General features: G+C 43.9%; 1 pseudogene; it reads left to right on the forward strand.

The window, feature by feature from the left end:
- The first annotated feature begins 2,789 nt into the window (after positions 1 to 2,789).
- Positions 2,790 to 5,737, forward strand: LOC105042614 (uncharacterized; annotated as a pseudogene).
- The last annotated feature ends 9,265 nt before the right edge of the window (positions 5,738 to 15,002 follow it).

A 15,002-nucleotide genomic window follows, 5' to 3' on the forward strand; every position in this document is an offset into this window, starting at 1 on the left:
CGGGCCTCTTCTTCCGACGAAAAGTGCAAGTAAATTGGGGGACGACTCTGGGTTGACGCCACAACAAAAATACGGAACGCTATATTTTTTTAAAAAAATTATAAAAAAATCTTCTTGATTTTAATCTGACACCATTATATTTTCTATGTTTTAAAATATATCAAACGAAAACTTCTATTTAATAAAATATTAATTTAAAATCTTATATGATACATAATATATAATTATTTTTTTAAAAATAATATTTTTATAAATTAAAAATTTAATATAATATAAAAAACATCATGGATGAGATAGAAGAGAGAAAAAATTCTCTCACTGTGAAGGGAGAAATCGAAGAAAAAAAATAGTGAAAAGAGAGAGAAAAGATACATGATATGTTATTAAAGTTAGATACATAAATTGAAAGTTTAAAATTTATTTTTTATATTATAAATAATAAAAAAATTTAAATAAAAAATTGAAGAAGTTTCTGCTCGCTGCATATTGTAACACTTCAAATGACTGCATAGGGTGCCTAATGCATTGAATATTGGTCAATATGGCATAATTTTATGGATAATATAAAATATTAGCATGTGCATACATAATTCTTATAATTCTTTAGAGATATATAAAGTTTTGTGTGCTGCACAATTATATATTAAAAGAAGAATATTCCTTGCTTATGATGTCATTCAAATTTCAAACATATTTTTTTAAAAATATATGTGAAATAAATATGAATAAAAATATTAAAAAAAACAACAATCAAGGTAATAATAGTAAAACCATATTGCAAAAATGCTCCCTATACTTTTTCTTTCTGGATAGGATATGTCAAGAGGCCGCTTTTCGCAGTCGGTGATAAAAAAGAAGGGTGAAATATTTAAACATATTTCGTAACAAAAAAATCAAAATCATGAAAAGATATGTGTTTATACGCACTTGCAAATATCCATAGAAAAAATTTTTGTGCACCACATACGGTGTAATAAAAGTGATGTAGAGCACACCACCCAATCATTTTGGAGTATGTAGCCACCACTTTCCAACGCGTATTTAATAGCATATTTAATACTTACTGTTCGATCTTTTCGTTTAAAATTTTGAATGACAAAAATATTTCTCATATTCAGAAAAAATTATGACATTTCGTGGCCATATTTTGAATATTTTTTCTTGAAATAATATTTTTATAAATTAAAATTTTAATATAATATAAAAGACATCATAAATGATATCAAATGTTCTAAATGAAAATATAAACACAGGTTGTTTAAATAACGTGATAATAAAAATTAACATAATTATTTCTGTCTTTTGCTGATAGAGAAATTATTTCTTGAATCAATATTTTTAGCATCAGTTATTTTGAAATCTTCATCATTAAGCAGAATACGATCACTTATTTGTATCCTACGTATATCTCTTTTCTTCATAATCACATCAATAATAAAAATTTTATCCTCGTCTACTTCAATCTACAAAAATAGATTTAGTTATCAATTATTAGAATAAAATATATAAATATAATCATCTATATATAAAAGAATAAAAATACATCACTCATAACAGATTTTCTTTGATTTCTCTTGCCTTCTGATTCATTGCATACCTTATTTGAAACTATTTTATTTGTCTTGCCTTCTATTCGTTGCATACCTCATTCGAAATTATTTTAAGAACAGTATAGCTTAGTCCTCCTTATTTAAAATTATATTCATCAATTTTAATTTGAAAAATATAATCACGTAAACATACTCACATTTTTGGATTAATTCATGCCAAGATATCCTTACGTAGACCAGATTGGATAGTTCAAACAACCAGGTAGCAGACCCGTAGCCCGTAGGTTCGACAAACCTTGTGCCGGCCAGTCGATCGTACATAGATTTTATATAATTAATGTAATATAATATAATATATCTTAATATAGTATATTATAATAATATATTATATTATATTATATTATTTTAATATAATATACTATTATATTATATTATATTATATTATTATACATAATAATATTATATTATATATTATGTTATATTAATAAAAGATATTATTATAATATATTATAATATTCATATATTAATGTATGACAATATATTATAATATAATAATATAATAATATAATTAATATATTGTTATATAGAATAATATTTATATAATATATGTTACAATATATTAATATAATATATAATATTATATGATAATATAATAATTAATTATTATAATATAATAAAATATATTATATTATTATATATAATAATATAATATTATATAATATATTATGTTAATATAAGATATTAATAATATAATATATATTATTATAATATATAATAATTAATTAAAAATCTAAACTTTAAATTTTTTTCTTTTTTCTCTTTTTTTTTTCTTTCTTCCTTCTTCATCCTCTCTTCTTCTTCTTTTTTTTCGATGCTCGCTTAAGCGTTGTCGCCACTGCCATTGGCTGCGCCTGCCCCTTCTCTTCCCATCTTGCCTCGCTCCTCCTAATCTTAGCTCCGAGGAGAGATATAACATACGGGCGTCTCCTTGTCCTGTTCATGGACCCCACCCTCTGTCCTCCTCTGCTATCCTTTTGCCACCTTTTTCTTTATTCTGCTCTTCACTGCTCTAGGGTTTCTTCCCTGCTCCTCCTCCTTCAATCCTCGAATTCGTGTTTTCTTTTCAAAATCATTGAAAAATCCTATCATTTTTGCTGCTCTCCGACCCTGATTTCGTCCTCCAATGTCGGATTTCTTGGTCTTTGGGTTCTGGTGCCATTGATGCCATCCAACAAATTGATGGTCGGGTCGTCGGACCACCATCGATGGCTGTTGTCCAAGGAAGGGGACAACTATGCGGCGCTGTCGAGCATTCTCTGGGTTGGAAACATCCCTGCAGATGCAGTCGATAACGATGTCATGACCGTCTTCTCCAAGTTTGATGCTTTGGACTGCAACACGATGCACGGGATGGGAGGCTTGGAGAGCAATGTAAGAATCTCAGGGTGGAAGGCTTGGAGCAGCCGAAAGAAAATCTTAGATGATGGCTGGGCTGGGTATTTCTTTTTTTTTTTCCATTCTCGGGGTTCAATCAGATGGGAGGCTTGGAGAGGCCAAACGGGGAAGCTTAGACAATAGCTGGGCTTTTGCGTTGGGTATTTCCTTTATTTTTTCTATTCTCAGAGTCTCAATTGTGTAGCGGGCTTGGAGCGGCCGAACAGAGCTCTCGGAGTCTCAATTGCATAGGAGGCTTGGAGCAACCGAACAGAAGCCGGTGCCGCTCAGGTAACCTTTGGCACCTTGTGTGTACACCATATACGCCATTGTGGTGGAGCAGAAGAAGGGGAGCCTCGGAATGATTGCATCGATCGCGATTAGTTTTTCTGGGAGTGAGAGCATTGCGACATGGCCAAGAGCGAGAGCACGATGGTAGAAGCATGGAGGTTTTGATGGAGCGTGGATCCTCTCTTGTTCCCTGATTTTTCCTACATCTTTCTCAGTTTTTTCGCTATTTTTCTATCCTTGGGAGTCTCAATTGGGCGGGAGGCTTGGAGTGGCCGAATAGCCACGTGGTTTCCTCCCCTCTTTCTAACAAACCACATATCAAATAAAGGCTTCTTCACTCAAAAGTCTTCATTTAAGTATATATACATTAGATTCCAACGTGGCCCCGATGTTCACTTATTAGTAAACGGTGTTAGCTTACTATTTCAATGGATTAAAATATCCCTCGCTCATATAAGAAGATGTTGAGGAAAAAAGGATAAGGAGGAAGGGGAGAAGGAGGAAAAAGGGATCGTCAATGAGGAAGGGGCAGAGGCATTCCTAAATCTAGCTATATTCTTTGGATCACCGGCAGCATTTGCTGCAAAGAAGTATTTTCTATAGATTTCTCCAAGAAAATCTCTCTCCAAACTCACATTTTAGTATCCTGAATTCCATCCTTTCTGATAAGTTTCTTGTTATCGCAATTTGTTCTCATGGGATTCTTTAGCTATTCTCTAGTTTTTTTGTCTGCCTCTCATCAGTTCTTGTTCTAGATTATAAAAGAAAAGACATTGTTAGGAAACTCACCTAAGAAGCTGGTGAGAATGGTGGGCATTTTCATAAAGTTCATGATCTAAGATCACAAAACTTAGTGGAAGAAACCAAAAATCTTAACGCCACAACTACATCAACAATTTCAAAGAAAAAGATTTTGGCCAAGAAGAATGATGCTCCCTTCTCAAATGCCCCATAGTTTAAAGGTCTCTGAGTCTGGTGATCAAAATACAATCAGCTTTGATTGTTCTCATCTGGCTCTATGATCAACAGGCCCATGATCTGAACAAATGTTTTTGAAATTTTTTGGAGACTTTAATATGATTGTCTAACGAGTGCTTAGATATACGTCAAAGAAATTAACATATGCAATTTATGGTGTTAAAAGCGAAGGCTCATAAAATAAGGAATCTTTTGATGGAACTAAACTAATAATAAAAAGAGATAGAGGTGCATTGGTTGAAGATGAAACATTAAGTAGTCTTGACTTAGTGGCTGAATAAATGAGTGAGGAGGTAGTTAGTTCTAATGAGATTAAGCAGGAAGTATATATTGAAAAAAAATTAAGACAAGCATAATTGCAGGGAATGAAAAATTTGAGATTTGGGGAGCTGAGTCCATAGAGGTTCAAAGTATTACTCAATTTTTGAATGAAGCTTCCCAAGTTTCAAAGAAAAAATAACTTTATATTGGCTTATCAGTTGATCAAGATGCACAATTTGATCTTTGTAGTTCTTTTGAACTAAAGAAAGATATTGGAGAGGAGGCACAAGTCATGGGCAATTTGAAGGTTACTAAATATTTGCAGATTCCTCAATTTAAAATAGTTTCAAGTACGTTATCCAGCAATTAGATGCCAGAAAAATTTGAAATCTCTAGTAATTCTATTATAGAATTGAAATGGGACCGGATTTCATTATTTGCATCAAACATGTGTTTCAATTGCTATATATCTTTATATGTTTGTCAATAATAATTAGTTTAATAGTTTGCACAAGTACTTCATTTCCATAAGAACTGGACACCTGCTTCTCACATTCTTTCTGTGCTCAAATCTGCTTTTGAGTTAGCATTTGAGAAGAAGAATAGTTTACTTATGTCTACGAATGAAGAAGAGAAGAATAAGGATAGTGATTCAGATGCTTCTCAAAGGCCTCTGGCTCATTCAAATGATGAACATAAGAAGCTTATTGGAGTTCAACCACCAATATTGGAATTGCTTGCAGAGTTCCCAATCATAGATGGAACTGTCTCCGAAACATGTTATGGTCAGAAAGTGACAAGAGGGTTAGTTGACTCAGATAAGAAATCTAGTTCTCTCAATTTCAAAGTAAGATGTTAGTAAAGACAGCTAATAAAGTTTATCCATCTTCTTCAAAGTGTTTATTAGCTCCAAAATCCATTTCAACTAGAAATTCTACTGCTTAGAAGCTACAAAGAAAAAGGCCAGTCATGTCTACCTTTCGAAATCTAGCTCATAAAATAATAATGATATAAATCCATCTAATCTCCTCTCTCACTCTCTATTTATTTCTGTTTTCTTACTCTGTTTGTTCTATTTTTGGAAGAATGGGAGAGAGATAGAGGTGAAGAAGAAGAGGAAAGGAAAAAAGTTTGGTGTGAGTATTGGGGTGTATGTTTTCTTCTCTTCGTCCTCCCCTTTGCTTCCCTTTCAAGTAGATAAGAAAATGAAAGAATTTGATTAAGATGCTTCTATGATCTCCTTCTCCCTCCACATCCCTCTTTTCCTCTCTACTTGATTTAGGGTTTGTTCTTCTCCTTCCCATTTGATTTAGGATTTGTTTGATGTTAAGGGCAGTTTGGATATTTTATAAAATCATGATACCATGTGATGGTCATATGATATTATTCTATTAATAGATATAGATACCAAGATTATATTGGAATATTTTGATAATTAAAAGTATTAGTTTGATATATTTTAAAATACATGGAGTATAAGTGAAATTGAATTAAAATTGAAGGAATATTTTTTATTTTTTAATGAATTAAAGCACTCATAAGTTGGTAGCCACATGATGTTCGCTCCTCTGGCGCATGATTATAGCATTGGGGATAGTTGGTGTGATCCCTCTTCCTTGATAGAAAGAAGAGTTTGCTTGTCCCGATTCCAGAGACTTGCACCACTGACAACTATTTGCACCTGATCTGTATTCTTCGCCCAACCATTGAATGTGGACTTGCTCTCCAAATTGGTCAAATGAACCAATATTTTTTCACATATATTTAATAATGAAAATTTAAATAATAATCAGTATATGACTTATATATGCTTATAACATGTATTATATAAGAGGAAAGCAGTTATATTATTAGAATTTTTCAATTGTTCTTCTGGAAAAATTGATTTTTTAAAAATCTAAATCTTTCTGCCAACTTTATCTAATAAATGGTGATTGGAGCATATCATGCCAATGGCAAGGTTTGCCATTGTTTTCTTTTATTTTTCAGTATAACAGAAACTAATAGCCATTACAATGTTTATGATTTAAAATACAAAATTTTACATCCAGCACATTGAGAAATACCACTCCTTGTTTTCATTGTGATAGTAATTAACAACAATGGAGGTGGTTGTTTTTTAAACCATATACTTAAAAGTCTGAACATCAATTTTTTCATGTGGTGTGTATTACAATGTTGACATGCCAACAATAGTATTGTCTAAATTCATGTCTAAAATGATATTTTGTTCAACAACTCAAAAAGCTTAAATTAGTAAAACAAGAAAACCAATGAGAACTTTAAAAGCATTAGTTAGTAGTAAGAAAATCAAAATTTTTAATGGAAATGTTATAAAGGAAGAAGTAGTGTATTTAGTATTGTTCTGGACATGACTTCAACACCTAATCCGAAAACACGAGCAAACTCTGGTCATGGCCGACCCATGCATCGGCCGCCGATCCATATGTTGGCCACCGACCCTCATGCCTACTACTCATACATGGGTTCTCAACTCCTCATCTGTACCTACGACCGTGGGCCACAGACTTGTTCTTTAGCTGCCGATCCCCCACATCGGCCTGACCTAGGCACCCACCGCAGCTCTTGTTATTCAGAGGTGTATATAGCAGGCTACTGAGGTACCCCTCCCACTCCCTATTTCGGCCGCCATATCTGGGAAGAATAATGGAAAACCCCTGCATGACTTTTTCAAATCAAGCCATTAAGGAAAGCGGCTAACCATGACATCAATAGAAAACCCTCCGTACAATCCTTTCAAATCGAGCCATTAAGGAGCGGTTGGCAATGCACAGAAAAGGATAATGTCAACCACCAAATCCTGGATACTCAATCCATAACCATTAATAAAAGTAGTTGGCTACATGCCGGGTAAGGTGTTGCCTCCCATCGAATTCACAAAAATCAAAGTGAGAATGTCGAGGATTTGCTCCACGAAGGTAGAATGGCCTCCCACAACCTTTTGCTTACATAGCTCCCGTCTCTATAAATAGAGATGACCAAGGGATCTGCAGAGGTATGTAACTCTTTCGCATGCTCCTTCCTATCTATTCTGGATTACTGACTTGAGCGTTAGAGAGTTTCTACCAGAATCTCATTCAGTTAGAGACTTTTCTTGTAGATCCAGCCACTGTCATCCTCATCGGACTTTGCCTCACTCCAGTACCTTCGACTAAAGTTGGGAATCCACAGCAACAAGTATCAAAAAATGAATTCAAGCATTTTTTTTAATTTAAATCATATGAGAGACATTCAAGGCGAAGAAAGCATGTTATGGCTCTTATTTAGTTCATAGAAATGAATTATGCACCATTTTATATTTCAAAAGTATATAATCCTGATGCTTTATTCTAAGAGCTACATGGATAAGCTCTGATATGACCAAATACAATATCCTCACCTTATACTTAGTATGTTGAAAATTAATAAACATGCCACGACATTTAATTTGTGTTGGTGCTCTTTCTATTCCATCCAGATATTATTGTATCCATTTGCAAAGTTCCACCTATATATAGTAGAGAGAAGTAGTCACAAGCCAAGCGACAACGATTGGTATGTGTGAGCATGCTACCAGCATTAGATCAACCAGAAAGTGATCGAAGGGAGGATATGGAATAGTATGCATTCAGATATCTTGACCTTGAAGGACTTCTGCCATCGTCATACCACCATTCAAAGAAGATGGATAGGAGGTATAGCGCTGGGCTATAGTAAAAAATGTGAAATTGGCTGTTGTAAGGGTGTGGTACTGGATTATGATAGTAAAAACTAAGTTACAACTACTCCTAAGATAGAAATTAAGATAGATTAAAATAAGATAGAATACATTAGATTGATAGTTGAAAGGTTCTTACAACGTGCATTTTCCACTTATTTATACTAACATATAATAACTACCTTCTTTGATGATTGCCACTATATTTAGCTTTCACTATTGATAGTTTAAAAAACTAACATCAATTATCTACCACCATGAATGTTCACTAGCACAACTACTTTATAATTATTAGGCTAATAATCATATCTTTTTGATCTTACCTTAGCTTATATTGATCATCCTTTTTATTTCAATTTGAGATGTAGTTCTATATTTGAAATTATTCATGAGATTGCTTCAGTCATCTTAGTTTATCTTATTATGTTAGAGATGTCTGGTCAGGACACCACCACCACAGGATCTTTTCGATACCACTCACATTGCACTTGATCAGCAAGAGAAAGAAAGAAGAAAAAATAAATACAAGATAAGAGAAAAAAATCAAGTACGTGGATTAGCCCAAGACTTACCTCTACAGAGCATGCAAAGCTTCACTATGAGAAAGAAATAAGTACAAAAGGAGATTCTCACACTCTCAACCCTTATATATAATCTTTTTCAACTAGAAGCTACCCTTACAAAGCTCTCACTAGAACCTAGGAGATCCTCTAAATCTCTGAAATAAATACTATCTGACAGTCTGCTCGAGATATCCCTGTATCACTGCTAGAGCTGTCAAGATGGGTCGGCTCACCCCGACCTGGCTCGACCCACCTCTAAACGGATCGAGGTGGGCTATCCCGTTTAACTGACAGGTTAAAAAAATTCTAACCCAATCCGATCTGCCATGGGCCACAGGTTAAACAGGCCAACCCATCAAAATTTAAAAAAAAAATCTGTAAATAGTAATATAAACTGAATTTCATATTCAATTTGAGCTCAAATCAACCTATCAAAATCTCACATCTCAATTCTTAGTGTCATAAAATGAAATTGTCAAACTTAAACTAAATACTTAATGTTGGGTATAAAATACCCACAGCCGAAACCCTCAACGGAACCGACAGCAAGCGCAGCTCAGCCCGGGCTCCTACGGGAGCCGGGCTCCACCGACGACATCAGCGCAGCTCCGCCCGGACTCCTACGGGAGCCGGGCTCCACCGCCAACATCAGAATAGCTCCGTCCGGACTCCCACGGGAGCCGGGCTCCGCTCTCAGTATCAACTACTGGTAAGCTCCATCTGGACTCCTACCAGAGCTGGACTTCACCCTTAACTTTGATTGCAGTGCAGCTCCGCCCGGACTCCTACGGGAGCCGGGCTCCACCAACGACAGCAAGTGCAGCTCTGTCCGGACTCCTATGGGAGCCGGGCCCCGCCGCCAACATCAGAACAGCTCCGCCCGGACTCCTACGGGAGCCGGGCTCCGTCCTCAGTACCAACTGCTGGTAAGCTCCATCCGGACTCCTACCAGAGCCGGACTTCACCCTTAACTTTGATTGCAGCGCAGCTCCGCCCGGACTCCTACGGGAGCCGGGCTCCACCGACGACATCAGCGCAGCTCCGCCCGGACTCCTACGGGAGCCGGGCTCCGCCGCCAACATCAGAACAGCTCCGCCCGGACTCCCACGGGAGCCGGGCTCCGCTCTCAGTATCAACTACTGGTAAGCTCCATCCGGACTCCTACCAGAGCCGGACTTCACCCTTAACTTTGATTGCAGTGCAGCTCAGCCCGGGCTCCTACGGGAGCCGGGCTCCACCGACGACATCAGCGCAGCTCCGCCCGGACTCCTACGGGAGCCGGGCTCCGCCGCCAACATCAGAACGGCTCCGCCCGGACTCCCACGGGAGCCGGGCTTCGCTCTCAGTATCAACTACTGGTAAGCTCCATCCGGACTCCTACCAGAGCCGGACTTCACCCTTAACTTTGATTGCAGTGCAGCTCCGCCCGGACTCCTATGGGAGCCGGGCTCCACCAACGACAGCAAGTGCAGCTCTGCCCGGACTCCTACGGGAGTCGGGCCCCGCCACCAACATCAGAACAGCTCCGCCCGGACTCCTACGGGAGCCGGGCTCCGCCCTCAGTACCAACTGCTGGTAAGCTCCATCCGGACTCCTGCCAGAGCCGGACTTCATCCTTAACTTTGATTGCAGCGCAGCTCCGCCCGGACTCCTACGGGAGCCGGGCTCCACCGACGACATCAGCGCAGCTCCGCCTGGACTCCTACGGGAGCCGGGCTCCGCCGCCAACATCAGAACAGCTCCGCCCGGACTCCCACGGGAGCCGGGCTCCGCTCTCAGTATCAACTACTGGTAAGCTCCATCCGGACTCCTACCAGAGCCGGACTTCACCCTTAACTTTGATTGCAGTGCAGCTCCGCCCGGACTCCTACGGGAGCCGGGCTCCACCAACGACAGCAAGTGCAGCTCTGCCCGGACTCCTACGGGAGCCGGGCCCCGCCGCCAACATCAGAACAGCTCCGCCCGGACTCCTACGGGAGCCGGGCTCCGCCCTCAGTACCAACTACTGGTAAGCTCCATCCGGACTCCTACCAGAGCCGGACTTCACCCTTAGCTTTGATTGCAGCACAGCTCCACCCGGACTCCTACGGGAACCGGGCTCCACCACCGACAGCAGCTCCGCCCGGACTCCTACGGGAGCCGGGCTCCACCGCCGATAGCAGCACAGCTCTCCCGCAACTTCGGCTCCGAGAGGGTTCCGCCCGGACTCCCCCGGGAGTCGGGCTCCACTCACGACCCTTACCGCCAGGAGGACCTCGCTCGGACCTCAACAGAAACCGGGCTCCGACCGCTACCGAGCTTCAATCGACAGACCCACGCCCCCTGACAAGCCATCAAAACGGCCACGGCCCTGCTCCACTTCCTGTGGCGGACTCCGTGCAGTTCCATCATTCTCTGACAGGCTGCAGTGACCATTGCCACCCTGCTTCACTCCCTGTGGCGGACTCCGCACAGCTCCACTATCCCCTGGCAGGCCACAGTAACGGCCACGAACCTGCTCCACCTCCTGCGACGGATACCATGCGATTCTCCTATCCGCTGGCAAGTCACGACAACGGACGCTGCTCCACCCCTCATAACAGATTCCACGTGGCGGGCCGAGGTGATGGCCACGTGTCTGCTCCACCATCTTTCGCAATCAATTCTCCTGACCATGGGCGGCCCACTACCAGGCGGTTACAAATGTCGCCATCAATCCGTTGCCTCCTCCGTCTATAAAAGGGAGGCCCAGATACGTTATTCTTTAAGCTCATTTTCCTTATCTCAAAACTCTGCTAAATTCTCCATTCGAGCACTCCATTCTTGTTGAGGCAGAAAACTGACTTGAGCGTCGGAGGGTCTTGCCGGAGCAACCCCACCTCCGGTTTAGACTTCCCTTGCAGGTCCCGACGGCGACCGCGGCTTTCCCGACTCCAGCTTCTCCGGCGCAAGCAGATTTTTGCACCAACAGGATTGGCACTAGAGGAAGGGCCTGTGTCTTCGCAGCACCCTTGTTCTTAAAGGAGTGTTCAACGGAGCTGCCTCCGACCATCTCTCCGTCATCCACTCCTAATCCTCCCCCGCGAGATCGACACTCGATGCCTCCACGCAAGGCGTCCACCCGGTGGTCTACGACCTCTGCGGCCAGATCCCAGGCTCCGGCTTCCCCTCCTGTTTCTCAGCCTCCTCCTCCTCCCCCTCCGGCGGCGGCGGTCGGCACGGAGCAGTTTGACTTGCTAGCGCAGCAGGTCAAAGGCCTCGTCGAGGCCGTACAAGCAATGCAGCAGCAGCAGCCACAGGCGTCGGTGCTTCCGGAGGGGGCATCTCCGGAACGCCAGAACCCGGCGGTGGGGCGGGCCACCTGGGCCAGCCGCCCCATCCTTCCTGGGAAGGCGAATCCGAGGGTAGAGAGCCCTCAGTCGGACCACGACTCCACCCCTGGGAGATTCCTGCCCCCGTTCTGCCAAAGGACCCTCGAGACGCGAAGTCGAGAGGACTTTCTGGACCGGAGGCTCCAGGAGATGAACCGGCGGATCGAAGAACTCCGCCACGCGCCTCCCGCTTATGGTGAGGATATCTGCACGGACCCTCCCTTCTCCCAAATGATTATGCAGGAACCGATCCCGTCGAATTTCAAGCTCCCCCAGTTTGAAAGCTACGACGGGACGTCGGACCCGGTGGATCATCTGGAGGCCTTCCGAACGATGATGCTGCTTCACGGTGCTCCCGACGCCATCTTGTGCCGGGCTTTCCCATCTATTTTGAAGGGAGCAGCGAGGAACTGGTACTCGGCTCTGAAGTCGGGTACCATATTCTCCTTCGATCAAATGAGCCACCAATTCGTGGCCCATTTTGTCAGCAGCCGGCGTCCCCAGAAAAGTTCGGAGTCCCTCATCAACATCAAGCAGAGGGAAGGGGAGTCCATACGGGCCTACGTCAACCGCTTCAACATCACGGCGCTGGAGGTCCGAAACTTGGACCAGTCAGTTGCCATGGCCGCCCTGAAAGGTGGCCTTCAGAAGAATGACCTCTTGTACTCCCTGGAGAAGAAGTACCCCAGGGATTTTGCGGATCTACTGGCTCGGGCTGAAGGATACGCCCGAGCGGAAGAGGCCTTCAAAATGAAGGACGAAGAGACTGCGAGGGAGTGCCAGACGGGAGATTCTAGTAAGCCCGCAGTCGAGAAGAGGCCAAAAGAAGCCCGGCCTCGCTCCCGATCCCCTCCTGGGCATAAGCGCGCCCATACTCCCCCCCGGGCACGCAGGCAGAGAAGCCCGGACAACAGGTTTCGGTGGGGCTCCCCGCCAGAGAAATTCCGCAGCTACGCCCCCCTCAACGCCTCGAAGGCCCAGGTGCTGATGGAGGTCAGGGAGCAGCTCCCTAGGCCAGAGAGGATGCGCACACACCCCGGGAAGCGCAACCCCAACAAGTTCTGCCTCTACCACCGCGACCACGGCCACGACACGGAGGAATGCATCCAGCTCCAGGACGAGATCGAGGAGCTCATTCGGCGAGGTCGACTCGACAGATTCATCCGCCGCAGGCCTGAGGATAGAAGAGACCGGCCAAGAGCCCTCCCGCCGCCTGAACCGCAGAAAAGAGAGGAGCAACCCGGGGACCGGCCGTCCATCGGGACCATCGACTCCATCACCGGAGGGCCTCAAGAAGGAGCGAAAATACTGTAAATGTATCGCTTACTATTTTGCTTTGAATCTACTTTTCTTTTTAGCTAACATGCTCCTCCCACCTAGCGTGGATGTATTATGACTGGATATGATTCCTCCAAAAACACGTCCATGTCAGGAACAGGAGGAGAACCTCGTCCTGACATGAGCAAGGTCGAAGGCCCGATTCTTTTAGACCGGATGGGGGGAGAGGCCTCACAACGCCCTAATGTGCCCCCACAGCCTTGTTAGGGACAGGAGAAAAACCTCGCCCTAACATGAGCAAAGTCAAAGGCCCGGTTCTTTTAGACCGGATGGGGGGAGAGGCCTCACAACGCCCTAATGTGCCCCCACAGCCTTGTTAGGGACAGGAGGAAAACCTCGCCCTAACATGAGCAAAGTCAAAGGCCCGGTTCTTTTAGACCGGATGGGGGGAGAGGCCTTGCAACGCCCTAATGTGCCCCCACAGCCATGTCAGGAACAGGAGGAGAACCTCGTCCTGACATGAGCAAAGTTGAAGGCCCGGTTCTTTTAGACCGGAGGGGGGAGAGGCCTTACAGCGCCCTAACGCGCCCCCACGAGCCAGGCTGATAACGAGAACCTCGTGCCGGCTCAAGCAAAAGGGAAGGTCCGGACTCCTACTGGAGCCGGGTTCCGCCGCCAAGGAAGCTTCACCCGGACTCCTACGGGAGCCGGGTTCCGCCGCCGAGGAAGCTTCACCCGGACTCCTATGGGAGCCGGGTTCCGCCGTCGAGGAAGCTTCACCCGGACTCCTACGGGAGCCGGGTTCCGCCGCCGAGGAAGCTTCACCCGGACTCCTACTGGAGCCGGGTTCCGCCGCCAAGGAAACTTCACCCGGACTCCTACTGGAGCCGGGTTCCGCCGCCAAGGAAACTTCATCCAGACTCCTACGGGAGCCGGGTTCTGCCGCCGAGGAAGCTTCACCCGGACTCCTACGGGAGCCGGGTTCCACCGCCGAGGAAGCTTCACCCGGACTCCTACGGGAGCCGGGTTCTGCAGCCAAGGAAGCTTCACCCGGACTCCTACGGGAACCGGGTTCCACCGCCAGGGAAGCTTCACCCGGGCTCCTACGGGAGCCGGGCTCCGTCGCCAAGAAAGACTTCGCCCGGACTCCTAAGGAAGTCGGGCTCCATCCGCTACTTCGCCAGCAAGGGTTAAAAATGGTGGCGAGGCTTGGCCACATGACGAGATCGGATGGAAGGGAAGAGCCCCTTCCCACGACGACCTCTAAGCCAAACAGGCCAAACGACGAGAAAGGGTCCACGAACGACAACATCGGTGCTACACGCAGACAAGGTAACACAAAGTGCTTTTTCTTCATTTCCGATACATGTACTACAGGGCCAGGACGGCCAGGGAAAGAGGGACAAAACGACAAGAAAAAAAAGCAGCTACAAAAAGGGGGTGACTACAAAAGAACTCTAAGGAGGTCCTGCTCCCTCTAACCTAGGGTGATCACCTCCATCCCTCAACCAGGACTGCCTCAGATTCTCCACTGCTTCTTCTAGTTCTTCCTTCTTCTGCAGCGTATCCTGGAGCGTCT

This window comes from Elaeis guineensis, chromosome 4 (assembly GCF_000442705.2).
Source record: "Elaeis guineensis isolate ETL-2024a chromosome 4, EG11, whole genome shotgun sequence".
Lineage (NCBI taxonomy): Eukaryota > Viridiplantae > Streptophyta > Magnoliopsida > Arecales > Arecaceae > Elaeis > Elaeis guineensis.